The sequence below is a fragment of the Microcaecilia unicolor genome, chromosome 2, assembly GCF_901765095.1.
Source record: "Microcaecilia unicolor chromosome 2, aMicUni1.1, whole genome shotgun sequence".
Classification (NCBI taxonomy): domain Eukaryota; kingdom Metazoa; phylum Chordata; class Amphibia; order Gymnophiona; family Siphonopidae; genus Microcaecilia; species Microcaecilia unicolor.
The window spans coordinates 646,142,831-646,167,599 of record NC_044032.1 but is presented as its reverse complement, the minus strand read 5'-3'; positions in this window follow the sequence as shown (position 1 = coordinate 646,167,599).

Below are 24,769 nucleotides of genomic sequence, written 5' to 3'. Positions count from 1 at the left end.
CTGAACCCCCAGACTGAGGTATTGAAGCCATCCTTTCTTGGTTAACATAGAGCTCCCTCAAAGGATTCACAGAGCCCTTTTTTAAACAGTTCAACAAGTGTTCTTTTTTCCCCAACAACTTTGATATCCGGGCTTCCTCTTTAACATACATTTGTCTGTGCTCCGCTGGGGCAAATTTACACATAGTTCTTGCCATTTTCAGACGTTTTCCTAGCTCCACTACTTCTTTTTCCACCAGCTTAATTCGTCTTACAATATTTACCACACTACTTGCTGGATCATCAGGGTCATAGCTCACTTCAAGGAACTCCTCATCTGACGATCCATTCTCCTCACTCTCACTCTCAGCTGCCTCCAGCAAAGGCTTCTGGCAAACTTCCATCGCCTCTTCCTTCTCCCTTCCTTGGAAGCGCCCTTCTGGGGCCTGTACTATCTTCCTCCCCCCTCCACTGTCTTCTCGCTTACCTTCCGCAAGCTGGGCCATGGAGGGGGAAATGCTCTGGTGGCCTCCACTGGGCTGCTTCTCCCTTCGGTCCACTGGACTCCTTTCCCTTCTCCCGGTAGTCAAACCAGGGAGAGAGCCACTCCTTTCGGCCTTCTGGTCCCGGGCCCCAGGAGGCCCCATAGCCTGGGACTTTCCTGAGGCCTTCTCCCCAGGGACCCTCCTCATCTTTGGGGAGGGAGCTAGGTCTCACTCCCTTTCCACTGGAAGTCAGCAGAGCTCACTAAAACACCTCCTTCCTCCTCAGCAGACTGGAAAACTCTTTTTATTGGAAAAAACTAAAAACAAATAACATACAAATCAAAAACAAGCCCCTAGCTATACACGGTCCTCCTATCTATGTACACCCCCTCCCCCTCCTCAATAGTACAGTGGAAACTGTTTATTAGAAAGACCAAAGAAAAAAACCGGACATGCAAATCAAACCCCAGGCTCCTAGCTAGACATGGTCTGCCTATCTATGTACACCCCCTCCTCAATAATACAATGGATCAACCCCCCCCCGACCCCCCACAACCCCTTCAGACAACTGGCACACAATCCCCTGGGAAGCATGTCCCCTCATGGCGGCTTAAGCCTCACGTGTCTCCACCACCTCGAAGCCACCCCCACCCCTTTTTCCACCCTTTCCCACTTCGCCGCTTCCTGCACCGCCCTTACCACATCCCAGCTGACTACCTCCGCCGGCCGGACCTCCTGGTACAGGGACACCCTGCAGCGCGCCATCCAGAGGCAGTACCGCAATATCACCGAAATCAGAAAGCGTGTTACCGGATCCCCGCGTCCCTCTCCACCCTCTGGGCCATACACCCAGTCCGCATAGCTGTAGTTGCGGAAACTGGGGATCTGCAGCAACGAGGAAACCCGGTCAGAGACCTGGACTGTAAATGGGCACCTCACCAGGAAATGCTCCATCGTCTCTTCAGTTCCAGCACATTCCTCCCGTGGGCACCCTCTATCCCGCACATTGCGATATTTCAAATTTCCTCGGACGTACAGTCTACCGTGAAAGGACAGCCACGCCAGGTCTTTATACTTCACCGGGATGCGGTTCGAAGCAATCAACCGTAACCCCTGCTGCATCCGTGGGGCCGGCGCGTCCCTCAGCGCCAGAGGAGCTGAGAACACCTGCGCCCGTACTCTGTCCATCCAGACCCCCCGTTGTCCTGCCTTCACCTCCCCCACCGTCAGCCCCCACACCCTCACCAATTTCACTAGGGTCTTGCAATAACTCACCCCCCCCGGAGCCCCCCTTCGCAGTGCCACTACCCTCCCCCCCTCCCGCCATAGGTCCCAATATCTCGGCCACCACTGCAGGACACTCCTAGCCCACCCCGGTGGCTCCCGCCCTACCGCCCTACCCAGATTGAACTGCAGGAACAAAGCGCTGAAAAACAGGACTGGGTTTATCATGCCCACCCCCCCCTCCCTCCTAGGCAGATAGGTAACATTCCGTTTTACCGGATTCGTCCTGTTGCCCCAGAGCAGCCGGAAGAACACCCCATACAAGGCCGTGTACCGGCTCTCCGGCAGCAGGCAGATGTAACTGACGAACAGAAACAAAGGAACTAAGTGTGCCTTGATGAGCTGTACCCGCTCCCCCATGGTCATTTTCCACCCCTTCCATCTATCCACCCTCCCCTTCACTTCTTGGAGACACCTATCCCAGTTGTAGAGCCTATAATCCCCCTTCTCGAAGTATATTCCCAAGACCCGTATACGTTCCACAGCTGTAGGAAACCTACCTCCCAACTCAAATTGCAGCCCCTGATCCCCAACCCACAGGCTATTGGACTTTTGAAAATTGACCTGCGACGCTGTTGCCTGCGAGTATTCCTGGATCAGGTTCTGCAATCTACCTCCCTCCCTCTGGTCCGCTACCCACACTGTAACGTCATCTGCATACGCCACGACCCTTAACTGGTTATTGTCCCCCACCTCCACCCCTTCCAGCCCCTCCGCCCCCCCCTTCTCCAGCCGTCTTATAAAAGGGTCGATGGCGTATGCATACAACAGCGGGCTGAGTGGGCACCCCTGTCGGACCCCTGCCCCTACCTCAAACCCCTGCCCTCTCCACCCGTTAACCAGGGGAAAACACCCCGCATGCCGATAGAGTAGCTGTAATTGCTCTATCCAACCCTTCGGAAACCCATAGCGCTCCAGAATGCTCCATAGGACACCCCACTGCACTCTATCAAACGCTTTTTCCTGGTCGAGTGTTACCAACAGCCTACCATGCCCTCCCACTCTACTGCGTTCTACCCCCTCCCGCACCCACGCTGCAGCTTCCAAGACCCCTCTCCCTTTAACCCCACATGCTTGCGAGGCTGCTAGCAAATCCCCAGACACCTGCCTCATTCTCTGGAATAGCATTCGCGCAAAGATTTTTCGATCCGTATTAAGCAGTGCTATAGGCCGCCAGTTGGCCAGCATCGCCGGGTCCTTCCCCTTACTTAGTAGGATAAGAGCCGCCTCTGTCAAGGAACTAGGCAAGGAACCCTCCAACTGGGCTGCCCCCCATACCCTCACCAGGATCGGCACCAGCTGCTCCTTAAAGGCCTGGTAGAACTCAGTTGTTAGCCCATCCGGCCCCGGCGAAGTCTTCCTGTGGAGCGCCCCGATGGCTTCCTCCACCTCCTGTTCTGTCCACGGGTTCAAGAGGGCCTGAAGCTGGGGTCCCCCGTGACCTATCCCCGGGGTTCCTTCCACATAACACTCCATCTGCTCCATATCAATCTGCTGGGCTGAAAGGAACGCCGCAAAGTGGTCCCTCACTGCCCCCAGAATCCCCTCCTTGGTGTCCTGCAGGACCCCCTGTGCATCCCGCACCCCCTCCATCACCCTGCGCGCCCTCCGCTCCCGGCAGCATGCGAAGGGGTCCGGGCTACACATTTTCCCGAAGTCCCGCTCATACACCAAGGAGGTGTAGCGGTTGTACTGTACCTGCTCCAGGAGTGCTTGGAGATCATGTATTTCTTCCTCCCTCCCCCCTTGTGAAATCAATGTGTCCCTCTTTTTCTTTATTGCCATGCCCAACTTTGTCCTTTCCCTCCCCTCCCTTCTCGCCTGTCTGAGAAAGAATCCCCGCGTTCGTCTTTTCACTGTATCCCACCACTCCCCCAATGACTGAAATGCCCCCTGCACTGACACCTGATCTTCCAAAAACCGGCGGTACTCCTCCCGCACCTGCTCGCTACCTAACCACTTTAAATTTAGTCGCCATAACCCCCTCCCTGGCCTCTGCGCTGCCGCCCCCCCCCACCTGAAGGAGGACCATGTGGTGGTCTGAAAAGTCCACGTCCACGGTTCGTGGACCCCCCAGACAAACCCCCTTCTTTACCAGGAATCTATCGATTCTACTTTTACACTGCCCTCGAAAGAACGTGAACCCCTCCTGTTCCTCACAGAAGGCCACATGCGCGTCTACCAGCTCCGCCTCCCGCATGATCCCTGCCAGCCTCACCCCGTCATAGCCCACCTGTACCGATCGTCCCCCACTATCCTTTTTCCGCAATATGGTGTTAAAATCTCCCCCCCAGACTACTTGGCGCGAAGTGTATAGGTAGGGCTTGATCTTCCCAAAGAGGAGCACCCTTTCCTTCTTGCTTTGGGGCCCGTACACATTCACCACCCTCAGTGCTCTATCCTCCCAAATCGCATCCACAACAAGACATCTCCCCACCCCCAGCTCCACCACTCGCTGAATATTCACCCGGTGGGACTTAAATAAGATACCCACCCCACCATACCTCTCCCCCGCCAACCCCCACACCGAGGGACCCCACTTCCAGGCCCGCCTTGCCCGCCTGATCACCTCAATGGACCGCAGCCGAGTCTCCTGGAGCAGGAAGCAATCTGCTTGGACCCTCGCGAACCAGTCATACGCTAAACCCTGCTTCTTCGGAGAGGCGATGCTGGCCACATTCAGCGTGGCAAATGTCAACACTAAGCCTGCCATCCTCATTGCGAGTCACGGGTCTGCTCACTCCCAACTTCTTTCCTTATCTCCTGGGATACCCCCTTCTTACCCTGAAGCAGGTCCTCTGCTATGCGGTCTACATCATCCCCTGCCAGATCCCCCTCCCCCCCCCGCAGCCGTCCTGTCTGCACCTTACCCCCCCCTCCCCCTTTCTTCCTTCCTTTCTTCTTTGCTCTATCCGGACCCACCCCCTGATCCCTCCCTCTCCCCTCTTCACCCCCGCCCCCTACCTCCTCCTCCGAGTCCTCCACCTCCCCCAAGTCCTCCAAGTCCTCCAGATCCTCCTCTAGCTCCACTCTGTCCCCCCAAGCCTGCACTTGGGCCTTCACCACCTGCCCGGCCCCCTCAGCTTTCCTCTTACTCCCCTTTCCCCTCCCTCCCTCCCTTCCCTCTTCCTCCTCCCTCACCCCTCCCCCTCCCCCCAGAGCCTTCCCGCCCTTCTTCCTACCACCAGTACCCTCCTCCAGTGCTTCCTCATATTTCCGTTTGCCCTCCCCAATCCCCCCTGCCGCCCCCTCTTCCTCCATTAACTCCACCTCTTCTCCTTCCCCCTGTTCTTCCTCCTCCCTCCCAACCTCCCTATCCTCCTCCTCCAACACCTGAAATCTGTTCCCCCCCCTCTTCCCCTGCAGCGACCCCTCCCTGCCCACCCCTACTTTCCCCCCCCTCCGAAACTTCCCTTTCCTCTGTGGCACTTGTACCCACTCCCCCTCTCCCCCCTGCTCCACTCCTGACCCAGCCCCCTGCCGCCCCCCCTCCTGCATCCCCTCCTTCTCCCCCCCTTGCCCCTCCCTGCCTATCACCCCCTGCCCTATCCCCTCCTCCATTACCCCCCCTCCCCGTCCCTTCCCCCACATATCCCACTCGTTATGGGCCGCCCTAGGGCAGTTCCGATATGCATGGCCTAACCCGCCGCAGAGGTTGCACCTGATCGCGGTGCAGTCCTCTGTGGCATGCTGATCCCCGCATCTTCCACACTTTACCACTGGGCATGACATGCTGAAGTGCCTAAACGAACCACATCTGAAGCACTGCCGCGGCTGCCCCTTGTAAAAGCACAGTATCCTGTCACGACCGATAAAGGCAGCCGAAGGAATGTGCTGGACCACATGGCTCTCCTGTCTCAATTTGACCAGGGCTCCCCAACCTCCTGCCCAAACCCTGCTTGGATCCGGTAACTTTGTAAGTGGGGATCTCAGCTCCGCGTACCTCTGTAGCCAGTAGGCTAAATCTGCCCCAGAGATAGACTCATTTCTCACGAGCAGGGTGATCTGCACCAGGTCCGGCTTGCTGACTGGAATGGCCCTGAGGTCCCGCCACTCCCCCTTTCCCCTCACCCCCTCGTACCTTTCCCAGAATATTTCCATCCCCCTCTGGGTCATGAAGCTCAAGTCATATTCTGGGATGTTGATGGGGTGTATACACGCGTAAAAGTCCTCGGGTATAAACCCCATCCCCATCACCAGCCTCAAGACCCGATCCCTGGAGGGCATTGCCCCCTCCCCTATCCATTTCAGCTGTACCACATTTCGCCGCTTAGGCAGCTGTCCACCCCCTGTCCCCGCTCCCCCCCAACCCCTCCCTGGGCCCTCAAAACCACCCGATCTCCACCCCTCCCTCCTTCCCCCTCCCTGGACTACTGCCGCAAAGGACTTGGACCCCAGCCCCCACCGCCCCCCCTCCACACTTGTTCCAGCCCTTCCCTCTGCCTCCCCCCCCTTCTGTCCCTCTGCCCCTCCCCTCATCCCTCTCCCTTCCTCAATATCCACCGCCCCCTCCCCCTCCCGTTGTCCCCCGTCCCCTTCCCTCTCAGACAAACATCCAGCAACGTCCATAGTCAGTTCTGCGGCTTGGGCTGCCTCCAACTGATTGTCCTGCCCATCACCACTTCCTGGAACGTCCCTGCTCGTCCCTGCCACTGCAGGCTCCAGCCTCTGGGCTAATCGCCTCCTCTCCTCTGTCTCCTGGCGATACTCTGGCACCTGCCCAGTCAGGTCTGCAGCTGGCGATACCAGACTCCCTGCTCGCTCTGCCCCCGAACTCCCTCCAACCTCCGGCACCAGGGGCGAAGCCTCCGGAACTCCGCCGCTCCCCTTGGCTCCTCGCTCCCAGCCGTCCTGCTGGCAGGTCTGCTCCACCACCCGCTGCACATCTGTTAGACTTGCCATGTCCACTTCTGTAGTCAACGAAAGTCTCTCAACAATCGGGTTCCTTCCCCCTTGCTTCTGGTGCAGTCCCTCCTGCGTTCTCCCAATGGCTGGCGCTTCCCGGGGGCATGGCTTGTCTGTTCCTGATTCCGCCACAGGCTGGCTGTTAGCACCCCCCGATTTCACCTCTTGTAATGGACAGCTGGTCAAATGAGCTCCCAGCTGCTGCCCGCTCCTATTCCTCTCTCTCCGACCCCTCTCCTGTAAACCGCCAGCTACTCCATGCTCAGGGAAGACCTCCCCTGCTCCCGGACTTCGTGGGCGGGGCTTCTCCAGATGCCATGCTGCTTCGGTTTCCACTTCAGTCATTGCAGACCCGGCCAAAAATACCGGAGTCTGCCTCTGCTGACCCTTTTCCAACAGGGCCTCCTTCACGGCAACTGTCTCTGCTGTTTGCACAACTGCAGGTAAGCCCTCTGAGACTTCGACCACCACCTCTGTAGAAAACAGGCTGCTACCTGCATCTCCCTCTGCTGCCTCCATTATCTGGAGTTTTGAAAAGTTACTGAGTTCTGTCCTCCCCTCCACAGGTAGGATCTCTACTCCAGCCCCCACCTCAGAGCCATGTCCTGCCGCTGCCTCCTTATCCTCTGGCTGCTGGGTAAGTGCTCTAGACTGTGTTGCCAACTGTCTCATGTATTTTAAAGTGGGGTCACCTCTGAACCCAGACAACTCTTTTGAGTCTAATGCTGCTGAAGACACTGAAGCTTGCTGCAACTGTAGTGTTCCTGAACCCCCAGACTGTGGTATTGAAGCCATCCTTTCTCGGTTAACATAGAGCTCCCTCAAAGGATTCACAGAGCCCTTTTTTAAACAGTTCAACAAGTGTTCTTTTTTCCCCAACAACTTTGATATCCGGGCTTCCTCTTTAACATACATTTGTCTGTGCTCCGCTGGGGCAAATTTACACATAGTTCTTGCCATTTTCAGACGTTTTCCTAGCTCCACTACTTCTTTTTCCACCAGCTTAATTCGTCTTACAATATTTACCACACTACTTGCTGGATCATCAGGGTCATAGCTCACTTCAAGGAACTCCTCATCTGACGATCCATTCTCCTCACTCTCACTCTCAGCTGCCTCCAGCAAAGGCTTCTGGCAAACTTCCATCGCCTCTTCCTTCTCCCTTCCTTGGAAGCGCCCTTCTGGGGCCTGTACTATCTTCCTCCCCCCTCCACTGTCTTCTCGCTTACCTTCCGCAAGCTGGGCCATGGAGGGGGAAATGCTCTGGTGGCCTCCACTGGGCTGCTTCTCCCTTCGGTCCACTGGACTCCTTTCCCTTCTCCCGGTAGTCAAACCAGGGAGAGAGCCACTCCTTTCGGCCTTCTGGTCCCGGGCCCCAGGAGGCCCCATAGCCTGGGACTTTCCTGAGGCCTTCTCCCCAGGGACCCTCCTCATCTTTGGGGAGGGAGCTAGGTCTCACTCCCTTTCCACTGGAAGTCAGCAGAGCTCTCTAAAACACCTCCTTCCTCCTCAGCAGACTGGATGGACCGTACAGGTCTTTATCTGCCATCATTTACTATGTTTCTATGTATTATATGTTACTAAGGCGCGCCAAAGCGTGGGCTGCGCTGGTGCAGACGCGTGTATTGGACACGTGCAGGTCCATTTTTCAGCGCACCTGCAAACGCCTTTTTTTTTTGGCCAAAAATAAACATGCGGCAAAATGAAAATTGCCGCACGTCCATTTTGGTCCTGAGACCTTACCGCCACCCATTTACTTAGCGGTAAGGTTTCGCACGTTAACCGGATGGTAATCGTCAGCGCACGTACAATGCCGATTGCCGCCGGGTTAGCGCCACACGCTGAAAATAAAAAAATATTTCCAGCGCGTGTAGCGGATGCGTGTAAAAAGAATTGGCACACGTTGGGCTCGCGTAGGCACCTACGCAGCTTAGGCTAATATGCGTTAAATCAATTTTGCATGCAGAAAAATTTGTAAGGTGCCTTAGCAAACCGAATGCACATCTCCAGTAGCAGACGTCGTAACAGATCGAGTTTAAGGAAAGGGGCGACGGAAGAGACTAGTTTCAAGTGGGTAATACAAATAATATACATTGTTTAAAGCAAAAAAATATGACCTGTGTTCCACATTGCTAACTTCTGGGAGGTATTTTCCAGGACTGGGCCTGCAGTCTGAACTGAAGGTAATTTACAAGACTGTGGTGAGGGGCCTAAATCGTGTAAACATCTTGGACATCGTGTTTATAACAGAAAACCTTGTAAAATGGCGTATAGGAAAATCACTTGGCATACTCAGCAAGTCCTTTACATCCAAGGGAGGCCACTTATGTGAGATGCATTTCCAAGGCCTCCCCTCAGTGAATCTGTAGCTATAGTTAATCATATGCCCTCAACAAAAAGGACTGTTTTTTTCTGACATGGTTTCAAAGGAGCCTTTGTTGGTCCAGGAGCCGTTTCCACAAGACCCAGACCGGTGGAAAGGATTCACAGCGTTAATAATAATGAGCCACCCCAAACCCCCGTCATCAGTTTCATGTTACTGGCCTGCTGTCCTAAGGCAACACTGAGCAGTCTCTCAGGATATTTAATCCTCTGTCTCCCGGTTCAGCCAAAACTAATGTTAAGAATCGCAAGCCAGGTAACGGGGAAGGCTGCCCCCACACACGTGCGAGACCTTACCAGCTTAGAAAACCAGGGATTTTTACATGAGCCACGACACTTTCTCAGATTTTACTCAGTAAGGGGCCCTTTAACTAAGCCGTGGTAAAAAAAATGGCCTGTGGTACTGCGAGCGCGTCTTTTGGAAGCGCGCCTTCCCATTTTATACTGCGTCTAGGCAAAAGCGCCTTTTTTAAGGGGTCGGAAAAGGGACATGCGCTAAAATTGAAACCAGCACGGGTCCGTTTTTAGCCTGAGACCTTAGCGCCACCCACTGAGCTAGCGGTAAGGTCTCGCGCGCTACCCGCGTTGTTAGCATGCAGCGCGCCAACTGCTGTTTACCGCTGGGTAAGTGGCCCGCAGTAGAAAATAGAAAATTAATGTTCTACCGCGGGATTTGACGCATGCCAAATTCCGAATTACCCCCCGGCTCACGCTCTAGCCGGGAGAAAGTGCCGATTTGGCGTACACTGTACGCAGTTTAGTAAAAGGGCCGCTTAGAGCCTTTGTCTGTAGCAGAGTATTCTTTCTATGGGATGCCAGTGCTGTTTCCTGATAAAAGCAGGAGGAAAAGCTCAGAGAAAACGTGGGGGCCCTATTCTGTGCTGTGAGACTGTGGCTGCTGGATGAACACTGTATTACCCAGATAAGTCCCGAGCCCTTTTTGTATTTGCGCTGCGGGATTATATCAGATGGGCTTCTGAGTGTATATGTGATGAGAGAATATACCAGTAAATATTTTAAAACTAATTTGCAACATAAGATTTTTTCAAAACATATGTTTTTAGGGGGGGTTTGGGATCTGTGATGACTTTTTGCAACCTTCTTCTCGCTGGCCTCCCGCTTAGCCATCTATCCCCCCTTCAATCTGTCCAAAATTCCGCCGCACGTCTCATCTACCACGTGAACCTATACTCTCATATCACCCCTCTCCTCAAGTCGCTTCACTGGCTCCCGATCCGCTACCGTGTACAGTTCAAGCTTCTCCTATTGACCTTCAAGTGCACTCAATCTGCAGCCCCCCATTACCTCTCTACCCTCCTCTCCCCATATGTTCCCACCCGTAACCTCCGCTCTCAGGACAAATCACTCCTTTCTGTACCCTTCTCCACCACCGCTAACTCCAGACTCCGCCCCTTCTGCCTCGCATCACCTTATGCCTGGAACAGACTTCCTGAGCCCATATGCCATGCGCCCTCCCTGCCCATTTTCAAGTCCTTACTCAAGGCCCATCTCTTCTCCCTTGCTTTTGGTGCCTAACCACCTTCCCATTCCTGATACCTACACTGACTACATACTTTTTACCTTTAGATTGTAAGCTCTCTTGAGCAGGGACTGTCCTTCCCCATGTTTAAACTTGTACAGCGCTGCGTAACCCTGGCAGCGCTATAGAAATGCTAAGTAGTAGTAGTACTTTTTCACTGTGTGCCGCCTCAAAGTCATAAGAAGAAGAGCTGTTTGTTTTTCGTGCCACAGTATTTATTTATGTATTTGTATCCCAAATTTTCCCACCCATTAGCAGGCGCAGTGTGGCTTACAGAATACTGTCAAGGCGATCGCCAAGTCATAAGTACATAAGTATTGCCATTCTGGGAAAGACCAAAGGTCCATCAAGCCCAGCATCCTGTTTCCAACAGTGGCCAATCCAGGTCACAAATACCTGGCAAGATCCCGAAAAAGTACAAAACATTTTATACTTCTTATCCCAGAAATAGTGGATTTAATAATGGTCTATGGACTTTTCCGTTAGGAAGCCATACAAACCTTTTTTTAAACTCCGCTAAGCTAACCACCTTTAATAAGTACATAAGGTGAAGAGCTCCTACAGCCTTTGACCTGACCTTACTCAATCTGAAGGCTAGAATAGGGAAAGTGCATATGAATCTCAAATCCCTGGGTCCCCTTAAGCCCTGGATCAAAATTCCCAAAACTGGATCCAGTCATCTCTCCTGCAAATTCTTTTCTCATTTGCATTACATACTGTATTTTGTTCTAAACAAATACCTAAGCAAAACCGGAATCTCGCAATTTCTCACTTGGAGTATTGTGTTCAGTTTTGGAGGCCGTATCTTGCTAAAGACGTAAAAAGACTGGAAGCGGTGCAAAGAAAAGCTACAAAAATGGTATGGGATTTGCGTTACAAGACGTATGAGGAAAGACTTGCTGACCTGAACGTGTATACCCTGGAGAAAAGGAGAAACAGGGGTGATGTGATACAGATGTTCAAATATTTGAAAGGTATTAATCCGCATACGAACTTTTTTCGGAGACGGGAAGGCGGTAGAACTAGAGGACATGAATTGAGGTTGAAGGGGGGGCAGACTCAGGAGTAATGTCAGGAAGTATTTTTTCACGGAAAGGGTGGTAGATAAGTGGAATGCCCTCCCGTGGGAGGTGGTGGAGATTAAAATGGTAATGGAATTCAAACGTGCATGGGATAAATGCAAAGGAATCCTGTTTAGAAGGAATGGATCCACGGAATCTTAGCGGACGTTGGGTGGCAATGCCGGTAATTGGGAAGCGAAACTGGTGCTGCGCAGACTTCTACAGTCTACACCCTGATCGTAACTGAATAGATAGGGATGGACTGGAGTGTAAATTTTAAGGGGCTTCGACGTTAGCGTCAGAACTTTTAGTACAAGAACAGTACTGGGTAGACTTCTTTGGTCTCTGGGCAGAGTGGATAGACCGTTCAGGTCTTTATCTGCCGTCATTTACCACGTTACTATGTAATTAGTTTCAACAATATTTTATGCATTATTGTATCAGACAGAACATCTTACAAATGTTGACAGTGAGCACGCACAAACATTTTGTCCTAATCTAAAATCCCAGAACGGATCTGTGCAACCTTGGCTAAGAAACTCTGCTCTAGGGGTGAGGTGCTGGATGCCAGTTTTCATTCCACATAGCAGCTCTTGCCAGAGTTATAAATGTCTGACAGTGTGGTTTCACAAAGTTCACCGATGCACAAGAAACTAACTGCATGTCATGCTGCGCCGACCTGTTTTCCATCAATCCTGGCAAGTCTGTGATTGCATCTGTGCCTCCTTACAGACTTCGGTCTTTAAAACAATAGCAGAAAGCAGAAAGGAAGACTATGGATGGACCGTACAGGTCTTTAGCTGCCATCATCTACTATGTTACTATTAAAGGAAGAAAAACTGTTCAAATACAGCTTCACTGGCAAAAACTGCAAACAGAGCACTTCTAATTGCAAAAGTGCAGGTTTATGCATGCAAAGTTTAAGGGGTAGATATTCAGCTGTCAGCAGCCAAAAAAGCAAACTGGATGCTAGCAATTATTAGGAAAGGGATGCAAAAGAAGACCAAGAATATTAGAATGCCTCTGTATCACTCCATGGTACAGTGGCGTTCCTAGGGGGGCTGACACCCGGGGTGGATCGCTGATGCGGCCTGCCCCTCGGGTGCAGCGCCCCCACCTGGATGCAGCGCGACCCCCCCCCCGGGTGCACGCCGCTGGGGGGGTGCCGCGCGTGCCTGTCCTTCGTTCGTTCCATGCTCCCTCTGCCCCGGAACCGGGGCAGAGGGAGCATGGAACGAACAAAGGACAGGCGCGCGCAGCACCCCCCCCCCAGTGGCACGCACCCGGGGCGGACCACACCCACCGCCCCCCCTAGGAACTCCACTGCCATGGTATGACCTCACCTTGAGGATTGTGTTCAGTTCTGCTCACAGTATCTTTAAAAAGATACAGCGGAATTAGGAAAGGTTCAAAGAAGAGCGACCAAAACGATAAAGGGGATGGAACTCCTCTCGTATGAGGAAAGGCTAAAGAGGTTAGGGCTTTTCAGCTTGGAAAAGAGATGCCTGAGGGGAGATATGATAGAGGTTTACAAAAATTCTGAGTGAATCCATTTTTTACTCTTTCAAAAAGTACAAAGACCAGGGGACACTGATTGAAATTACTACTACTACTACTTAACATTTCTAAAGCGCTACTAGGGTTACGCAGTGCTGTACAAATTAACATAGAGGGACGGTCCCTGCTCAAGGAGCTTACAATCTAAGAGACAAGTGAACGGACAGTCCGAAACACTTTTAAAACATATAGGAGGAAATATTTTTTTCACTCAAAGAATAGTTAAGCTCTGGAACTTGTTGCTGGAGGATGTGGTAACAGTGGCTAGAGTATCTAGTTTTAAAAAAGGTTTAGACAAGTTCCTGGAGGAAAAGTCCATAGCCTGTTACTGAGATAGGCATGGGGAAGCAACTGCTTGCCCTGGGATTTGTAGTATGGAATGTTGCTACAAGGTTTCTGCTAGGTAAAATGTTGCTACTCTTTGAGATTCTGCATGGAATCTTGTCACTCTTTAGGATTCCAGAATCTTGCTATTCTTTGGGGTTCTACATGGAATGTTGCTATTCTTTGGGGTTCTACATGGAATCTTGCCACCCTTTAGGATTCCAGAATCTTGCTATTCTTTGGGGATTCTACATGGAATGTCGCTGCTATTTGAGATTCTACATGGAATGTTGCCATGATTTGGGTTTCTGCCAGGTACTTGTGACCTGGATTGGCCACTGTTGGAAGCAGGATACTGGGCTAGATAAACCATTGGTCTGATCCAGTATAGCTAATCTTACGTTCTTAGGACAGCAGGTTTGCTACTTCTTATTTCTACAGCAATACTAGATGTACGCAGTGCTGTACACATTCCCCCTGATACTGAAAATCATTTAACCAGCCAACGTAGCCGGTTGAATGGCACTTAACCAGCAATCCGGCGATATTCAGCAGGGGATTGCTGGCTATCCCCTGCTGAATATTCCAGGTTAACAGCTAGAAAATAACCATCTTTATTGTTTGATATAATCAGCTATCCATGACTATTCACCACGTAGACAGGTCTTATAAACAGCCACATTGGGCTATCTCTGAATATTAACTTAGCTAACCGCCAACTGTGGGAGTTAGCCAGGCTCGCTCCCATGGTCTGAATGTCAGCTGTTTTATATAAAGGGACTTTCTCCGTACCTAGAGGGTGTCACGGTCTTACCATGACTTGGCAACATCTTCGGACGAGGCTGGCCTCTGAGAGTGAGGAGGAGTCTACAGTTTCACCTACCAGAGCTTTGCCAGGCACACATTGAACCATTTCGGGGATTGAACGGGCCGGCGTCTATATTGGATGACGTCAGACACCGGACCCGATTTAACCCCGCCAGTATTTGAATCAGACGCTCTAGCGTCATAGCCGCCCCAGCCTTGGTTTGTCATGTACTGTGTGTTTTTGAGACGTGTGCTGCTTGTGTCAGTGTGGGTTCACCTTTAACCCTGTGTTTGCTGAGTATCTCCTAAGCAACGTGTTGCTGCTTGAGTCTGTACAAGCATGCATCTTGGCCTTTTGTCTGCGTGAGTTACGAGTGCAGCGTGTGCTGCTTGTGTCAGAGTGGGTTCGCCATTGCCCTTATATTCGCTGAGCATTCCTAGGCAGTGTGTGGCTGCTTGTGTTTGTGTGGGCTTGCCTTTAGCCTAATGTTTGCTTCTGCCCACTTGTACTCTCTTTCCTTTTCTTCCTTGTTCTTTGGGTTCCAGTTCGGCCTTGCGGCCCGTGTGCCTGGATTCTGTTACACATGTGTTCCATTTCAGCCTTGTAGCCCATATGAGTGTTCTACCTTTTCCCTCCTGTGTCCCGCTTTCTGGTCTCTGTGCATGCAGGGCCTTGCGGCCTTTTAGTTTCCTTTTACTAATGTGGGTTCTGTCTAACAGGCCTCGGCATAGGCGCCCGGTATAAGAGGCTTGGAGAGGCTAAGCCTCCCCTGCTGTGCTCTGAGGGGTTTAAATTGTTGATTTACCTTCATCCTCACAGCAGGAGCTGCAGTGAAAGCCCTCTAGCCTTGTAGTAGTTGTGTAACCAGTTGTAGAAATTGGTTTATGGTTTGTTTACCTTACTGTTGGGAGAGCAGGGGGGATTGGCTGGAGGTGTCCTGGGTTGCCAGGGAGATATTTAAGGAGGATGACTTCCTGACCTGCACTGAGGACAGATAGCAGGAGAATCGGATACTGGACCAGCATGATCAGAAAAAGTCACCAAACAAAGGTAGAAAAGATAATTTTATTTTCATTATAGTGTTTGGAATATGTCCACTTTGAGAATCAGGTGCTCAACATTAAAAGTTTATATTTATTTACTTATTTATGGCATCTTATCCCACATTAAACATGAATTAGGGTGTTTTGTGGCTCTACATGAGAATTGTGATGATATGATCCCTTGTTTCATATTGTTGACGGTCTGCATTTTCCGTATGGGTGGTATATTGGTGTATTAGGTTCTGCCCAGTGTAATATTTATGGTACAGTAAGGTTCTGAGTGTGTTTTTGCACAAAGTTGTGCATAGTGTTTTGCAGTTGAGTGATTGTGGTTAGAATATGCTTTGAGCAACCACTTTATTCTTTGACATATGATACATATCTAATATCTAAATTTAATAAAAGGTATTAATTGTGACTTTTATTTTTATTTATTTTTTCTGTGTGTTATCAGACAATTATGGATTTAAGCTCCACCCCTGGCCCCACCCCTAACCCCACCCCCTTTAGCCTCCCCAAACAGTTGGGCCACCGACCGCTTATGGGCCTCGGCTTTTGTCCAAGGGCTCACTACCAAACATACATAACAGAGGGCTCACAATCTAAGTTTTGCACCTGGGGCAGTGGAGAGTTAAGTGACTTGTCCAGGGTCACAAGGAGCTCCAGTGGGAATCGAACTCAGTTCCGCAGGACCAAAGTCCACCACCCTAACCACTAGGCCACTCCTCCACTGTTGCTACTATTTGAGATTCTACATGGAATGTTGCTATTCCACTAGCGAAGTCGGCACTTGCAGATCCCCAATGTGGCCTGGCCGCGCTGCGCAGGCTTCTGCTTCTGTGAGTCTGACGTCCTGCACATACGTGCAGGACGTCAGACTCACACAAACAGAAGCCTGCGCAGCCTTCTACATGGAATGTTGCTAGTGGAATAGCAACATTCCATGTAGAATTTCCATGTAGAATCTCCAATAGTAACTATTTTATTTTTGTTACATTTGTACCCTGCGCTTTCCCACTCATGGCAGGCTCAATGCGGCTTACAGGCTCAATGCGGCTTACATGGGGCAATGGAGGGTTAAGTGACTTGCCCAGAGTCACAAGGAGCTGCCAGTGCCTGAAGTGGGAATCGAACTCAGTTCCCCAGGACCAAAGTCCACCACCCTAACCACTAGGCCACTCCTCCACTGTTGCTACTATTTGAGATTCTACATGGAATGTTGCTATTCCACTAGCAACATTCCATGTAGAAGTCGGCCCTTGCAGATCACCAATGTGGCTGCGCAGGCTTCTGCGAGTCTGACGTCCTGCACACAGTCTGACGTCCACTCACAGAAACAGAAGCCTGCGCAGCCTTCTACATGGAATGTTGCTAGTGGAATAGCAACATTCCATGTAGAATCTCCAATAGTATCTATTTTATTTTTGTTACATTTGTACCCTGTGCTTTTCCACTCATGGCAGGCTCAATGCGGCTTACATGGGGCAATGGAGGGTTAAGTGACTTGCCCAGAGTCACAAGGAGCTGCCTGTGCCGGGAATCGAACTCAGTTCCCCAGGACCAAAGTCCACCACCCTAACCACTAGGCCACTCCTCCACTCCAAGAGTCTTTGATGCATTTTCAAAATGCATCAAAGACTCTTGGGCATAGGTCTCCCCAGTTCCCCTTAGTATAAAGGAGTATTTTTGGTTTGTTTGTTTGTTTTTTTAGTTCACTATAAACTGCTCTTTATTTTTTTGATCACATTGGATACAGTTTTCAAGCTGCTAAATTTGTGAATACCTCCACGCAAATCTGCAGCAAGTTTCTAGTGTTTTCCTAATATAAACACCCTTCCTGCAACTTCCTCTCAATGCAGCTGAACATATGTGCCTTCTATGAAAAATCATGCGCACTTTAAGCCAGGTGGAGCAGGGCAATTTTCAGCCAGAGCAATTTGGCCCTGAGTAAGTAGCTATTTACCTGGGGAAATTACTTTGAAAACTGCTCGCTACTCTGGCAACCTGAGAGGCATCTGTTTCGGGTCCCTCCAATCTGCCATCAAAGTGAAAAGGAAGCAAACATCAGACAGCAGACCAGACCTCCAGTATCTGCCATGTGAGACACAGCATGCAAAATAAAACAGGGCGGGAAGTGTGGCAAAGTGCAGCGGCCACAAGCATGTATGCTATTCGAACGAGATTGTTTAACGATTGCTGCCAAGTAGGGAGTCAAACATATGCCATGTGCAGAGTCCAAGAAAACACCAAAGACAGAGAAAACAAACCAGTAGACTTTGAACACCACGCGGAGGAGAACAGATGAAATCCTAATGGAGCACTGACAGCGAAGGCGTTCATCTCAACAGAATTCATAGTAACATAGAGGGCCATAATCGAACGGGGCCGGCCATCTCTAATGACGGCCCCGTAAAGCGGCGTACCCGACCGTATTATCGAAAAAGATGGGCGGCCATCTTTCATTTCGATAATACGGCCGGGGCCGGCCAAATCTCAACATTTGAGCCGCCCTTAGAGATGGCCGACATTGGTTTTCGCCGATAATGGAAACTCATGGCGGCCATCTCAAATCCGGCCAAATCCAAGGCACTTGGTCATGGGAGGAGACAGCATTCATAGTGCCCTGGTCCCCCTCACATGCCAGGACACCAACCGGGCACCCTAGGGGGCACTACAGTGGACTTCACAAATTGCTCCCAGGTGCATAGCTCCCTTACCTTGTGTGCTGAGCCCCCCCAAACCCTACAACTGTACACCACTTCCATAGCCCTTTTGGGTGAAGGGGGCACCTACATGTGGGTACAGTGGGTTTGTGGTGGGTTTTGGAGGGTTCACATTTACCACCACAAGTGTAACAGTTAGGGGGGGGGGGGGGAATGGGGATGGGCCTGGGTCTGCCTGCCTGAAGTGTACTGCAGTACCCACTAAAAACTGCTCCTGGGATCTGCATAGTGCTGTGATGGTGCTGGGTATGACATTTGAGGCTGGCATAGAGGCTAGCAAAAAATGTTTTTTTTAATTTTTTGGGGGGGTGGGAGGGGGTTGGTGACCACTGGGGGAGTAAGGGGAGATGATCCCTGATTCCCTCTGGTGGTCATCTGGTCAGTTTGGGCACCTTTTCAAGGCTTGGTCGTGTACAAAAAGGGACCAAGTAAAGCCAGCTAAATGCTCATCAATGCCGGCCTTCTTTTTTCCATTATCGGCCGAGGACGGCCATCTCTTAACCACGCCCCCGTCCCGCCTTCAGTACACTGCCGACACTCCCCCTTGAACTTTGGCCATCCCTGCGACGGAAAGCAGTTGAAGCCAGCCAAAATCGGCTTTCGATTATACCGATTTGGCCGGCCGGCCATCTCTGTCGATTTGTGTCAGAAGATGGCCGCCCTTCTCCTTCGAAAAGAAGCAGGATAGTAACATAGTAGATGACGGCAGAGAAAGACCTGCACGGTCCATCCAGTCTGCCCAACAAGATAACTCATATGTGCTACTTTTTGTGTCTATCTGACCTTGATTAGTATCTGCCTGGTCTGTCACTGATGATGCGGCCCACCCCCCGCGACAACTTCCTTCTTCAAGGGCGGGCCACGCGGGACGGGCAGAGAGAGAGTTCCAGTTCCAGTTCCAGCTTGAGCTTCCAGCCGCAGTCAGTCAGAGACAGAGTGACAGAGTCGGAGTCTTCTTGAGTCAGAGAGTTGTGGTATATATTTTAAAACAATTTTAATACCTAGGTGGTCTATATGTTTTTATATTGTACATTATATTTTACACATCACTTTATTTTATTGTATATCTTTTCATTTCATTTTTATTTTATTGCATATATCTATATTATTTTTGCTTATCAATGGGGTGGAGCTAGGGTGGGGGCGGGGCTGGGATGAGGCCCCACCAAATTGGTCTGCACAGGGCCCCGCACTTGCTACGACCGGCCTTGCTCTTCAGCTGGCAGGGCTTGGGAATCACCACCAGTCACTGCAGCGAATAGTGCCTCCATTATTGGGGGTCCTGAACCCTTCCCCCACCCCCCATGGCTACACCACCTCCAAGAAGCTTATAGAGTAACTTGAAGCATTTCCTGTAGGTTAGAAAAATCATGCATGAAGTGGTTTTTACAAATGCAAACGAGCATGCAAACATTTGCTAGCGGCCCGACAGAAAATTAGACAATTACCTTTTATATAATAACTAGCCGTTAAGCCCGTAAAAATGGGCGAGTATTGCAGCCCGCCTCTCTCCCATGGCCTCCCCCCCTCCCCCCATGTCCAGCAACCCTCCTCTCTACCCTGCTCTCACCCCATGTCCAGCAACCATGCCCTCTCCCCCCTGCCCTCCCCCCATGTCCAGCTACCTTCCTCGCCGCCGCTCCCTCCCCCCTCCATACCGGGCCCCCTGCACTGACCTGACAGCGCCTCTCCCCTCCGTGTGAAAGCGCTACAGGCAGCAGCAGATCACTCTGCTGCAGCGCTTCCACACGGAGGTGAGAGGCGCTGTCAGGTCAGTGCAGGGGGCCTGATACGGAGGGGGCGGGAGCGGTGGCGGGGATGGGAGAGGGTGGAGGTTGGTTCGCACGATGTTCGTTTCCAGGCGGCAGCGGCGGCGTCCGACAGTCCGACTCCGTTTCCCTCTCTGTTCCGCCCTCTGACGTCATCACGTCTTGACGCGAGGGAGGGACAGAGAGGGAAGTCTGTACTGCGCATTTGCAGGTGAGTCGGTCACTTGCCGTTTATATGTTCGATTATTATTTTTTTTATGAAAACCAGCACGAAACGGAGTTTTTGAGCACTGGTTTTAGATATAATCATCATTTATTTCTGCAGGCTCTCTCATCAGAGCAGAGAGACAGGCACAATTTTGGAACAATTTTCAGAAACAGACTGGAGTTGTGAAAAACAAAGTGCAGAACCTTTAAATGCCAACATGTTCTTGTGTTTCAGGGGGGTTTTATGTACGTCCGCATGTGCAGGCCTCTCTCTAACTGCAAGCACATTCGCTTGCCAGTTCATCAGCCTTCAAGCCTATAAGGACTAAGAAAGTTTCCAGATTTATACCTTCACGAACACTGGCCCCAATTTCATTTCAGCTGCACATGAATAGAGGCCGTTTTCACAGGCGGCCCTAGGTAAACTGAAACAGATGCTGGAGGAATAGTTTGAAAAACACTGATTTATGTCAACCGCCTTGTAGTCTCAGCAAATCAAAGCAATGCATTCAAGGAGTTCGGTCAATTTTCAGGAGGACGTCAAGGGAATGATTTGAAATGTCTACTCTAGACATTTCTAATTATTCATATATTCATTGGCACTGCGAGGGTCAATCTTTAAGTGGGCACCTCCCTTAGGTGTCCCAGTGCTGCACAGTGAAAGTATATGCTATAACATAGTAACATAGTAGCATAGTAGATGACGGCAGAAAAAGACCTGCACGGTCCATCCAGTCTGCCCAACAAGATAACTCATATTTGCTGCTTTTTGTGTATACCCTACTTTGATTTGTACCTGTGCTCTTCAGGGCACAGACCGTATAAGTCTGCCCCGCACTATCCCCGCCTCCCAACCACCGGCTCTGGCACAGGCACAGACCATATAAGTCTGCCCAGCACTATCCCCGCATCCCAACCACCAGCCCCTCCTCCCAACCACCGGCTCTGGCACAGACCGCATAAATCTGCCCAGCACTATCCTCACCTCCCAACCACCAGCCCTGCCTCCCAACCATGGCTCTGGCACAGACCGTACAAGTCTGTCCAGCACTATCCCCGCCTCCCAACCACCAGTCCCGCTTCCCACCACCGGCTCTGGCACAGACCGTATAAGTCTGCCCAGCCCTATCCCCGCCTCCCAACCACCAGCCCCGCCTGTGTTACGGAACGCTAGTATAGCCCATAAGAACATAAGAATAGCCACACTGGGTCAGACCAATGGTCCATCTAGTCCAGTAACCTGCTCTCAACAGTAGGTAATTATCTATTTATTTGTTTATTTTAGGACATTTATACCATGCCATTTGCCACAGGTTTGCAGCCCCAAAGCGGCTTACAATGAACCAATAAAATAAATTAAATACAGTTACGGTTACATTTCAATAGTTAGGGCGGGAGAGCAGAATGAGAAGGGAAAGGGAAAGGTAAGGGAGACAAAGATGGGCAGCAGAAGTCCAGGTGGGCCAAGAGGGATGATGGAAATCCAGCCTAACAAGAACAGGTCAAGCAAGGCGAATGAAGATCTGAAGAAACAGCAGCAGCATGTAGAGGCAGGACGACGCTGGAGGCAGGCTTCCTCTGCGACGGAGTCAGTGGCGCAGGAGTCAAGATGGCGGACCAAACGGTCGTCCTCCGCAGCACCAACCGTCGGGGCTTTCCAAGCCAGAGACCTCCTCCACTGCACCTCCATCAGGCCAGCCGAAGAGAAGAGCCGGGGTACAAATCCGACAGGCGGGCAGGAGGACGCGAAGGCAGCAGACTCCCCGATGGATGAGATGACGAGCAGGGGAGAGGCAACAGCGCAGTAGCCAAGTGAGGTCACAAGTACTTGGCAGAAACCAAAATAGTAGCAACAGTCCATGGTACCAATCCCAGGGCAAGCATTGGGTTCCCCCATATCTATCTCAATAACAGACTATGGATTTTTCCTCCAAGAACTCATCCAAACCTTGTTTAAAACCCAAATACGCTAACTGACATTACCACATTCTCCAGCAACGCATTCCAGAGCATAACTATTCTTCGAGTGATAAACTACTTCCATTTGTTTTAAAAGTATTTCCGTGTAACTTCACTGAAAGTCCCCTGGTCTTTGTACTTTTTGAATGAGTGAAAAATCGATTCACTTTTACCAGTTCTACAACACTCAGGATTTTGTAGACCTCAGTCATATCCCCCTTCAGCCGTCTCTTTTCCAAGCTGAAGAGCCCTAAGCTAAATCCAGAGGTCTCTATTCCATCCTCATTCTTCTTGATCTTTCCGCTGCTTTTGACACTGTCGATCACAGCATACTCCTCGATACCCTGTCCTCACTTGGATTCCAGGGCTCTGTCCATTCCTGGTTCTCTTCCTACCTCTCCCTCCGCACCTTCAGTGTTCACTCTGGTGGATCCTCTTCTACTTCTATCCCTCTGCCTGTCGGCGTACCTCAGGGTTCTGTTCTTAGTCCCCTCCTCTTTTCTATCTACATTTCTTCCCTTGGTTCATTAATCTCATCCCATGGCTTTTCCTACCATCTCTATGCTGATGACTCCCAAATCTACCTTTCTACCCCTGATATCTCACTTTGCATCCAAACCAAAGTTTCAGCGTGCTTGTCTGACATTGCTGTCTGGATGTCTCAACGCCACCTGAAATTAAACATGACCAAAACCGAGCTTCTCATCTTCCCCCCCCAAACCCACCTCCCCCCCCCCCCCCCCCCCCCCCCCCCCCCGTTTTCTATTTCGGTTGATGGCTCTCTCATTCTCACGGTCTCCTCAGCTCGAAACCTTGGGGTCATCTTTGACTCTTCTCTCTCCTTCTCTGCTCATATCCAGCAGATTGCCAAGACCTGTCGTTTCTTTCTTTACAACATCCGTAAAATCCGCCCCTTTCTTTCCGAGCACTTTACCAAAACCCTCATCCACACCCTTGTCACCTCTCGTTTAGACTACTGCAATCTGCTTCTTGCTGGCCTCCCACTTAGTCACCTCTCCCCTCTCCAGTCGGTTCAAAACTCTGCTGCCCGTCTCGTCTTCCGCCAGGGTCGCTTTACTCATACTACCCCTCTCCTCAAGTCGCTTCATTGGCTCCCTATCCGTTTTCGCATCCTGTTCAAACTTCTTCTACTAACCTATAAATGTACTCACTCTGCTGCTCCCCAGTATCTCTCCACATTCGTCCTTCCCTACACCCCTTCCCGTGCACTCCGCTCCATGGATAAATCCTTCTTATCTGTTCCCTTCTCCACTACTGCCAACTCCAGACTTCGCGCCTTCTGTCTCGCTGCACCCTACGCCTGGAATAAACTTCCTGAGCCCCTACGTCTTGCCCCATCCTTGGCCACCTTTAAATCTAGACTGAAAGCCCAGCTCTTTAACATTGCTTTTGACTCGTAACCACTTGTAACCACTCGCCTCCACCTACCCTCCTCTCCTCCTTCCTGTACACATTAATTGATTTGATTTGCTTACTTTATTTTTTGTCTATTAGATTGTAAGCTCTTTGAGCAGGGACTGTCTTTCTTCTATGTTTGTGCAGCGCTGCGTACGCCTTGTAGTGCTATAGAAATGCTAAATAGTAGTAGTAGTAGTTTTCTTGTATGGAAGAAGTTCCATCCCCTTTATTATTTTAGTTGCTCTTCTTTGAACCTTTTCTAATTCCACTATATCTTTTCTGAAATACGGCGACCGGAACTGAATGTAATACTGAAGGTGAAGTTGCACCGTAGAGCGATATAGAGGCATTATAATAGTCTTGGTCTTATTTACCATCCCTTTCCTAATAATTCTCTGCACCTTGTTTGCTTTTTTGGCTGCCACTGCACACTGGGCAGAAGATTTCAGCGTATTATCTACGTCAACACCTAGATCTTTGTCTTGGGTGCTGACCCCCAAGGTGGACCCTCGCATCAATGCACCTCACATTTTTGTGCCCACATAGGATTACCATATGTGAGGACATAAAAAAACATGGTTGCTACCTTTGCTAAAAAAAAATATTTAATCATAGCAAATCAGAGGCGTTCCTAGCATTTACCCTTGTTTTTATAGAATAACTAGTAAAAAAGGCCCGTTTCTCAAAAAAAATGAAACGGGCACTAGCAAGGCTATCTTGTAATGGTGATTATGTTTTTAAGGCTCTCGTTGAAATGATTTCTCCTCTCTCCCCTGCCCTCCCCTCCACGTCCAGCGGTTCTTCCCTCCCATCCCCTCCGTGTCCGGCAATTCTGGCCTACCCTCCATTTACAGCAATCCTCCTCTGCACTGCCCTCCCCTCCATGTCCTTTTGTGAGATAAACGTCCATCTCCCGATTTAGGTCGGAACTTGGGCGTTTTTCTCGTTCGATTATAAGCAGGAAGGACTCACGTGTTAACCGGGTAGTAATGGCCTATCCTGCTTATAATCGAACGAGAAAAACGCCCAAGTTCCGACCTAAATCGGGAGATGGACGTTTATCTCACAAAAACGAATAACGCGGTATAATCGACAGCCGACCTTGGACGTTTTCAACTGCACTCCATCGCGGAAGCGTACAAAGTTGACGGGGGCATGTCGGAGGCGTGCTGAAGGCGGGACTGGGGCATGGTTATCACCCGAACAGAGTTGGGCGCCTTTCGCCAATAATGGAAAAAAAGTATGTGTTTGTAGCTAGAATTTAGGGCACTTTTCCTGGACCCTTTTTTTTCACGAATAAGGCCCCTAAAAGTGCCCTAAATGAC